Here is an 8,323-nt window from a genome sequence, read left to right on the forward strand (position 1 = left end):
GTAGAAACGTAAAACGATGTATAGAATCAATCTTTAGGATGTTTTTAACATAAATCTTCAATCATGTTCTAACCGGAGAATTCCTTTGTCTGTAGAATTGCAATGGAACGCAAGCTAACTATCACGTGAACACGCATGGTCAGCTCATGCCTCTCTGGCAGACCTCTGACTCAATCCCCTCTCATTCGCCCCCACTTCACAGTAGAACCATCAAACAAGGTTCTAAAGACTGTTGACATCTAGTGGAAGCATTGGGAAGTGCAATATGACCCCATAGACACTGTGTATTCGATAGGCATGTGAGTGATGGAAATCTGTCCTTTGGTCTGATGAGTCCAAATTTGAGATTTTTGGTTCCAATCGTCGTGTCTTTGTGAGAGCTGAGTAGGTGAACCGATGATCTCTGCATGTGTGGTTCCCACCGTGAAGCATGGAGGAGGTGTTGTGATGGTGTGGGGGTGCTTTGCTGGTGACACTGTCTGTGATTTAAAATTCAAAGCACACTTAATCAGCATGGCTACCACAGCATTCTGCAGCGATACGCCATCCCATCTGGTTTGCGCTTAGTGGAACTATCATTAGTTTTTCAACAAGACAATGACCAAACACACCTCCAGGCTGTGTAAGAGCTATTAGACCAAGAAAGGGAGTGATGGAGTGCTGCATCAGATGACCTGGTATCCGCAATCACCCAACCTCAACCCAATTGAGATGGTTTGGGATGAGTTGGAATGCAGAGTGAGGAAAAAGCAGCCAGCAAGTGCTCAGCATGTGTGGGAACTCCTTCATGACTGTTGGAAAAGCATTCTAGGTGAAGCTGGTTGAGAGAATTCCAAGAATGTGCAAAGCTGTCATAAAGGCAAAGGGTGGCTGCTTTGAAATCTAAAATATTTTATGATTTGATTAACACTTTTGGGGTTATTACATGATTATTTCATAGTTTGATGTCTTCACTATTATTCTACAATGTAGAAAATATTCAAAATAAAGAAAAACCCTTGAATTAGTAGGTGTGTACAAACTTTTGACTGGTACTGTGTATATATATGTATCACAGACTTTATATTATATTTCAAATGTTTGTTTTAGCAGCTTCTCAGATTCGAAAACTAACAACTATTTCCTTTCCATTTAGATGCCCCATATGAAACAGACTGGTTGCTTCTGTAATCTGTTCAAATGAAGATAGTAAAGAGGATCTGCTAACCAAAGTTGGAACTGGAATATTCCACGTTATTACAGTAGTCACAAATGGGAAATATAAAGAGTACTCTAAATGGTGAGTCAAAGCGTTTCTCATATAGCTCCACTTAAGTGTAATAGTATTGACAATGAAGAGAATGGACTCTAAATCGCATAACCTCTCATTCATTTAAATAATGCTGAAAAATAATTATTTGCTGAACAAATCCCTATTTTGATATTTAATGTAATCAGATAAAATACTTAGTTATGAGTTAATACATTTAATGATTAATTGCTTTGTTACCTTTTGAACAGACAGTGAGAGAGCCCCATTGCTAGATGACACAGATGAGGGTAAGTTTCTTTGGACTGATTTTTCAATTGTAGGCTACTCTTATTGGCATTAGTGGAGAGTTTAAACACACTTTTTACCTGAGGTGTCGGCTTCTCTAAATGATGTCAGCAGAATTAAAAAGTAATCTTTTTTATATTTTTGTCTATATAAATGTTCTTCCTCTGTCAGGTGTCATTTTAGACAATTTACGACTTGTTCTGATTGGAGATATGGGGAAGAATGACGCCGGAAATGCCATCATGGGACAAAAACATTTCTCATGGTATAACACATGCTTGAAGAAAACACATATAAAAAAGGAGAATCAGATACAAAACCGACACATCACCTTGGTTCGAACGCCAGGCTCATTTAGTCATTTGGATAGTAGTAGCAACCTGATTAAAACAGATACTATACATTGTGTGCAGTCCTTGTTTAGCCCTGGACCTCATGCCATTCTTCTAGTTATTCAACTACCTGTAAGTTCTGAGGATTCTAAATTCATTAGAACAACAGGAAATGAAATGAACACACTTTTTACTCAGGACGTGTGGAAACACACCCTTGTATTGTTTACTAGAGGGGAAAAGATGCAACCTGGCAACAGCATTAAGGATTACATCCGTGGTCACGGCCTCGCTGAGATAGTAGAACAATGTGGAAAGGAGCCTTTCGTTCTCTATGGTACAAAGAAGGTTAAAAATCAAAGCATAGAGCTTATCAAGACAGTAGAGGAGATGGTAGCTGAGAACGAACACATCTATTTCATGACGCAGGACAAAAACATGGTTCCTCAAGGTTCACAAGAAGCAAAAAATATTCTAACAAACCTTAAAAACAAAGTTGAATCCCTGGAGGAATGCACACATATATTGTCAAGAGCAATGCAGATAACGAAAAATCAAGATATGCTGAAGTCTTGCGAGGAGAAAATCAAAATGAAAAATGATGAAATAAAGAGACTGAAAGAGATCATCAGAAAGAAAGACATCTTGTTAGTGTCACGTTCCTGACCTGTTTTCCTTTGTTTTGTATTCATTTTAGTTGGTCAGGGCGTGAGTTGGGTGGGTTTGTCTATGTTTGTATTTCTATGTGGGGTTTTGTGTTCGGCCTGGTATGATTCTCAATTAGAGACAGGTGTGTATTGTTTGTCTCTAATTGAGAGTCATACAAAGGCAGCCAGGGTTTCACTGGTGTTTTGTGGGTGTTTGTTCCTGTGTCCTCACAGGACAGTTGAAGGTTAGTCACGTTTGTTGTTTTGTAGTTTGTAGTGTCTTGTTTGCTGTTTTTTCATTAAAAGATGGCTTATTTCCCTCAATCCGCATCTTGGTCCTATCCATGCTCCTTCTCGTCTAAGGGGGAGAACAACAATGACTGCCTTTACAGAAACACCCACCACAACAGGACCAAGCGGATTGAGGAGAGAGAAAAGGAACTAAGGCACTGGACACAGGAGGAATGGTCTTGGGAGATCATGGACGGAAAAGGACCCTGGGGAAGGGTTGGAGAGAATCGCCGCTCTCGGAAGGTGAAGAAGGCAGCCACAGCCCAGGAGCGGTGGATTGAGGAGGCAGCACGTATGAGAGGCTGGAAGCCCGAGAGGCTCACCCAAGAATTTCTTGGGGGGGGGCTAAAGGGGAGTGTGGCGAAGCCGGGTTGGATACCTGAGCCAACTCCCCGGGCTTGCCGTGGAGTAAGAGGGCGTCGTACTGGTCAGACACCGTGTTATGCGGTGAAGCGCACGGTGTCCCCAGTACGCGTGCTTAGCCCAGTGCGGGCTATTCCACCTTGCCGCACTGGGAGGGCTAGGTTGGGCATCGAGCCGGATGCCATGAAGCCGGCCCAACGTATCTGGCCTCCAGTACGTCTCCTCGGGCCGGCGTACATGGCACCAGCCTTACAGGTGGTGTCCCCGGTTCGCCTGCATAGCCCAGTGCGGGCTATTCCACCTCGCCGCACTGGCAGGGCTACGGGGATCATTCAACCTGGTAGGGTTGGGGAGGCTCGGTGCTCAAGAGCACGTGTCCTCCTTCACGGTCCGGTATATCCGGCGCCACCTTCCCACCCCAGCTCAGTACCACCAGTGCCTACACCACGCACCAGGCTTCCAGTCCATCTCCAGAGCCCTGTTCCTCCTCCACGTACTCTCCCTATGGTGCGTGTCTCCAGCCCAGTGCCTCCAGTTCCGGCACCACGCACCAAGCCTCCTGTGCGTCTCCAGAGCCCTGGACGCACTGTTCCTTCTCCCCGCACTCGCCCTGAGGTGCGTGCCCTCAGCCCGGTACCTCCAGTTCCGGTACCACGCACCAGGCCTAGAGTGCGCCACGAGAGTCCAGTGTGCCCTGTTCCTGTTCCCCGCACTCGCCCTGAGGTGCGTGCCCTCAGCCCAGTACCTCCAGTTCCGGTACCACGCACCAGGCCTATAGTGCGTCTCAGCCGGCCAGAGTCTGCCGTCTGCCCAGCGGTGCCTGAACGGCCCGTCTGCCCAGCTCCGTCTGAGCCATCTGTCTGCCCAGCGCCGTCTGAGCCATCTGTCTGCCCAGCGCCGTCTGAGCCATCTGTCTGCCCAGCGCCGTCTGAGCCATCTGTCTGCCCAGCGCCGTCTGAGCCATCTGTCTGCCCAGCGCCGTCTGAGCCATCTGTCTGCCCAGCGCCGTCTGAGCCATCTGTCTGCCCAGCGCCGTCTGAGCCATCTGTCTGCCCAGCGCCGTCTGAGTCATCCGTCTGCCACGAGCCATTAGAGCCGCCCGTCTGTCCCGAGCCAGTAGAGCCGTCCGTCAGTCAGGAGCCGCTAGAGCCGTCCGTCAGTCAGGAGCTGCCAGAGACGCCCGCCAGTCAGGAGCTGCCAGAGACGCCCGCCAGTCAGGAGCTGCCAGAGACGCCCGCCAGTCAGGAGCTGCCAGAGACGCCCGCCAGTCAGGAGCTGCCAGAGACGCCCGCCAGTCAGGAGCTGCCAGAGACGCCCGCCAGTCAGGAGCTGCCAGAGACGCCCGCCAGTCAGGAGCTGCCAGAGACGCCCGCCAGTCAGGAGCTGCCAGAGACGCCCGCCAGTCAGGAGCTGCCAGAGACGTCCGACAGTCCGGAGCTGCCCTACAGTCCGGAGCTGCCCTACAGTCCGGAGCTGCCGTACAGTCCGGAGCTGCCCTACAGTCCGGAGCTGCCCTACAGTCCGGAGCTGCCACTCAGCCAGGACCTGCCGGAGTCCCTCAGCCAGGACCTGCCGGAGTCCCTCAGCCAGGACCTGCCGCCCCTTATCCCGGTGCTGGTCCTTATCCCGGTGCTGCCCCTTATCCCGGTGCTGCCCCTTGTCCCGGTGCTGCCCCTTGTCCCGGTGCTGCCCCTTGTCCCGGTGCTGCCCCTTGTCCCGGTGCTGCCCCTTGTCCCGGTGCTGCCCCTTGTCCCGGTGCTGCCCCTTGTCCCGGTGCTGCCCCTTGTCCCGGTGCTGCCCCTTGTCCCGGTGCTGCTCCTTGTCCCGGTGCTGCCCCTTATCCCGGTGTTGCCCCTTATCCCGGTGTTGCCCCTTGTCCCGGTGCTGCCCCTTGTCCCGGTGCTGCCCCTTATCCCGGTGCTGCCCCTTATCCCGGTGCTGCCCCTTCATTTAGGTGGGGTTAGTGGGAGGGTGGTCATTGGGAGGGGGATAAAGAAGCGGGGATTGATTATGGTGGGGTGGGGACCTCGTCCACCGCCAGAGCCGCCACCGTGGACAGACGCCCACCCAGACCCTCCCCTAGACTTTGTGCTGGTGCGCCCGGAGTTCGCACCTTAAGGGGGGGGTTCTGTCACGTTCCTGACCTGTTTTCCTTTGTTTTGTATTCATTTTAGTTGGTCAGGGCGTGAGTTGGGTGGGTTTGTCTATGTTTGTATTTCTATGTGGGGTTTTGTGTTCGGCCTGGTATGATTCTCAATTAGAGACAGGTGTGTATTGTTTGTCTCTAATTGAGAGTCATACAAAGGCAGCCAGGGTTTCACTGGTGTTTTGTGGGTGTTTGTTCCTGTGTCCTCACAGGACAGTTGAAGGTTAGTCACGTTTGTTGTTTTGTAGTTTGTAGTGTCTTGTTTGCTGTTTTTTCATTAAAAGATGGCTTATTTCCCTCAATCCGCATCTTGGTCCTATCCATGCTCCTTCTCGTCTAAGGGGGAGAACAACAATGACTGCCTTTACAGAAACACCCACCACAACAGGACCAAGCGGATTGAGGAGAGAGAAAAGGAACTAAGGCACTGGACACAGGAGGAATGGTCTTGGGAGATCATGGACGGAAAAGGACCCTGGGGAAGGGTTGGAGAGAATCGCCGCTCTCGGAAGGTGAAGAAGGCAGCCACAGCCCAGGAGCGGTGGATTGAGGAGGCAGCACGTATGAGAGGCTGGAAGCCCGAGAGGCTCACCCAAGAATTTATTGGGGGGGGGGGGCTAAAGGGGAGTGTGGCGAAGCCGGGTTGGATACCTGAGCCAACTCCCCGGGCTTGCCGTGGAGTAAGAGGGCGTCGTACTGGTCAGACACCGTGTTATGCGGTGAAGCGCACGGTGTCCCCAGTACGCGTGCTTAGCCCAGTGCGGGCTATTCCACCTTGCCGCACTGGGAGGGCTAGGTTGGGCATCGAGCCGGATGCCATGAAGCCGGCCCAACGTATCTGGCCTCCAGTACGTCTCCTCGGGCCGGCGTACATGGCACCAGCCTTACAGGTGGTGTCCCCGGTTCGCCTGCATAGCCCAGTGCGGGCTATTCCACCTCGCCGCACTGGCAGGGCTACGGGGATCATTCAACCTGGTAGGGTTGGGGAGGCTCGGTGCTCAAGAGCACGTGTCCTCCTTCACGGTCCGGTATATCCGGCGCCACCTTCCCACCCCAGCTCAGTACCACCAGTGCCTACACCACGCACCAGGCTTCCAGTCCATCTCCAGAGCCCTGTTCCTCCTCCACGTACTCTCCCTATGGTGCGTGTCTCCAGCCCAGTGCCTCCAGTTCCGGCACCACGCACCAAGCCTCCTGTGCGTCTCCAGAGCCCTGGACGCACTGTTCCTTCTCCCCGCACTCGCCCTGAGGTGCGTGCCCTCAGCCCGGTACCTCCAGTTCCGGTACCACGCACCAGGCCTAGAGTGCGCCACGAGAGTCCAGTGTGCCCTGTTCCTGTTCCCCGCACTCGCCCTGAGGTGCGTGCCCTCAGCCCAGTACCTCCAGTTCCGGTACCACGCACCAGGCCTATAGTGCGTCTCAGCCGGCCAGAGTCTGCCGTCTGCCCAGCGGTGCCTGAACGGCCCGTCTGCCCAGCTCCGTCTGAGCCATCTGTCTGCCCAGCGCCGTCTGAGCCATCTGTCTGCCCAGCGCCGTCTGAGCCATCTGTCTGCCCAGCGCCGTCTGAGCCATCTGTCTGCCCAGCGCCGTCTGAGCCATCTGTCTGCCCAGCGCCGTCTGAGCCATCTGTCTGCCCAGCGCCGTCTGAGCCATCTGTCTGCCCAGCGCCGTCTGAGTCATCCGTCTGCCACGAGCCATTAGAGCCGCCCGTCTGCCACGAGCCATTAGAGCCGCCCGTCTGTCCCGAGCCAGTAGAGCCGTCCGTCAGTCAGGAGCCGCTAGAGCCGTCCGTCAGTCAGGAGCTGCCAGAGACGCCCGCCAGTCAGGAGCTGCCAGAGACGCCCGCCAGTCAGGAGCTGCCAGAGACGCCCGCCAGTCAGGAGCTGCCAGAGACGCCCGCCAGTCAGGAGCTGCCAGAGACGCCCGCCAGTCAGGAGCTGCCAGAGACGCCCGCCAGTCAGGAGCTGCCAGAGACGCCCGCCAGTCAGGAGCTGCCAGAGACGCCCGCCAGTCAGGAGCTGCCAGAGACGCCCGCCAGTCAGGAGCTGCCAGAGACGTCCGACAGTCCGGAGCTGCCCTACAGTCCGGAGCTGCCCTACAGTCCGGAGCTGCCGTACAGTCCGGAGCTGCCCTACAGTCCGGAGCTGCCCTACAGTCCGGAGCTGCCACTCAGCCAGGACCTGCCGGAGTCCCTCAGCCAGGACCTGCCGGAGTCCCTCAGCCAGGACCTGCCGCCCCTTATCCCGGTGCTGGTCCTTATCCCGGTGCTGCCCCTTATCCCGGTGCTGCCCCTTGTCCCGGTGCTGCCCCTTGTCCCGGTGCTGCCCCTTGTCCCGGTGCTGCCCCTTGTCCCGGTGCTGCCCCTTGTCCCGGTGCTGCCCCTTGTCCCGGTGCTGCCCCTTGTCCCGGTGCTGCCCCTTGTCCCGGTGCTGCCCCTTGTCCCGGTGCTGCTCCTTGTCCCGGTGCTGCCCCTTATCCCGGTGTTGCCCCTTATCCCGGTGTTGCCCCTTGTCCCGGTGCTGCCCCTTGTCCCGGTGCTGCCCCTTATCCCGGTGCTGCCCCTTATCCCGGTGCTGCCCCTTCATTTAGGTGGGGTTAGTGGGAGGGTGGTCATTGGGAGGGGGATAAAGAAGCGGGGATTGATTATGGTGGGGTGGGGACCTCGTCCACCGCCAGAGCCGCCACCGTGGACAGACGCCCACCCAGACCCTCCCCTAGACTTTGTGCTGGTGCGCCCGGAGTTCGCACCTTAAGGGGGGGGTTCTGTCACGTTCCTGACCTGTTTTCCTTTGTTTTGTATTCATTTTAGTTGGTCAGGGCGTGAGTTGGGTGGGTTTGTCTATGTTTGTATTTCTATGTGGGGTTTTGTGTTCGGCCTGGTATGATTCTCAATTAGAGACAGGTGTGTATTGTTTGTCTCTAATTGAGAGTCATACAAAGGCAGCCAGGGTTTCACTGGTGTTTTGTGGGTGTTTGTTCCTGTGTCCTCACAGGACAGTTGAAGGTT

The sequence above is a fragment of the Salvelinus fontinalis genome, chromosome 36 (genome assembly GCF_029448725.1).
Source record: "Salvelinus fontinalis isolate EN_2023a chromosome 36, ASM2944872v1, whole genome shotgun sequence".
Classification (NCBI taxonomy): Eukaryota; Metazoa; Chordata; class Actinopteri; order Salmoniformes; family Salmonidae; genus Salvelinus; species Salvelinus fontinalis.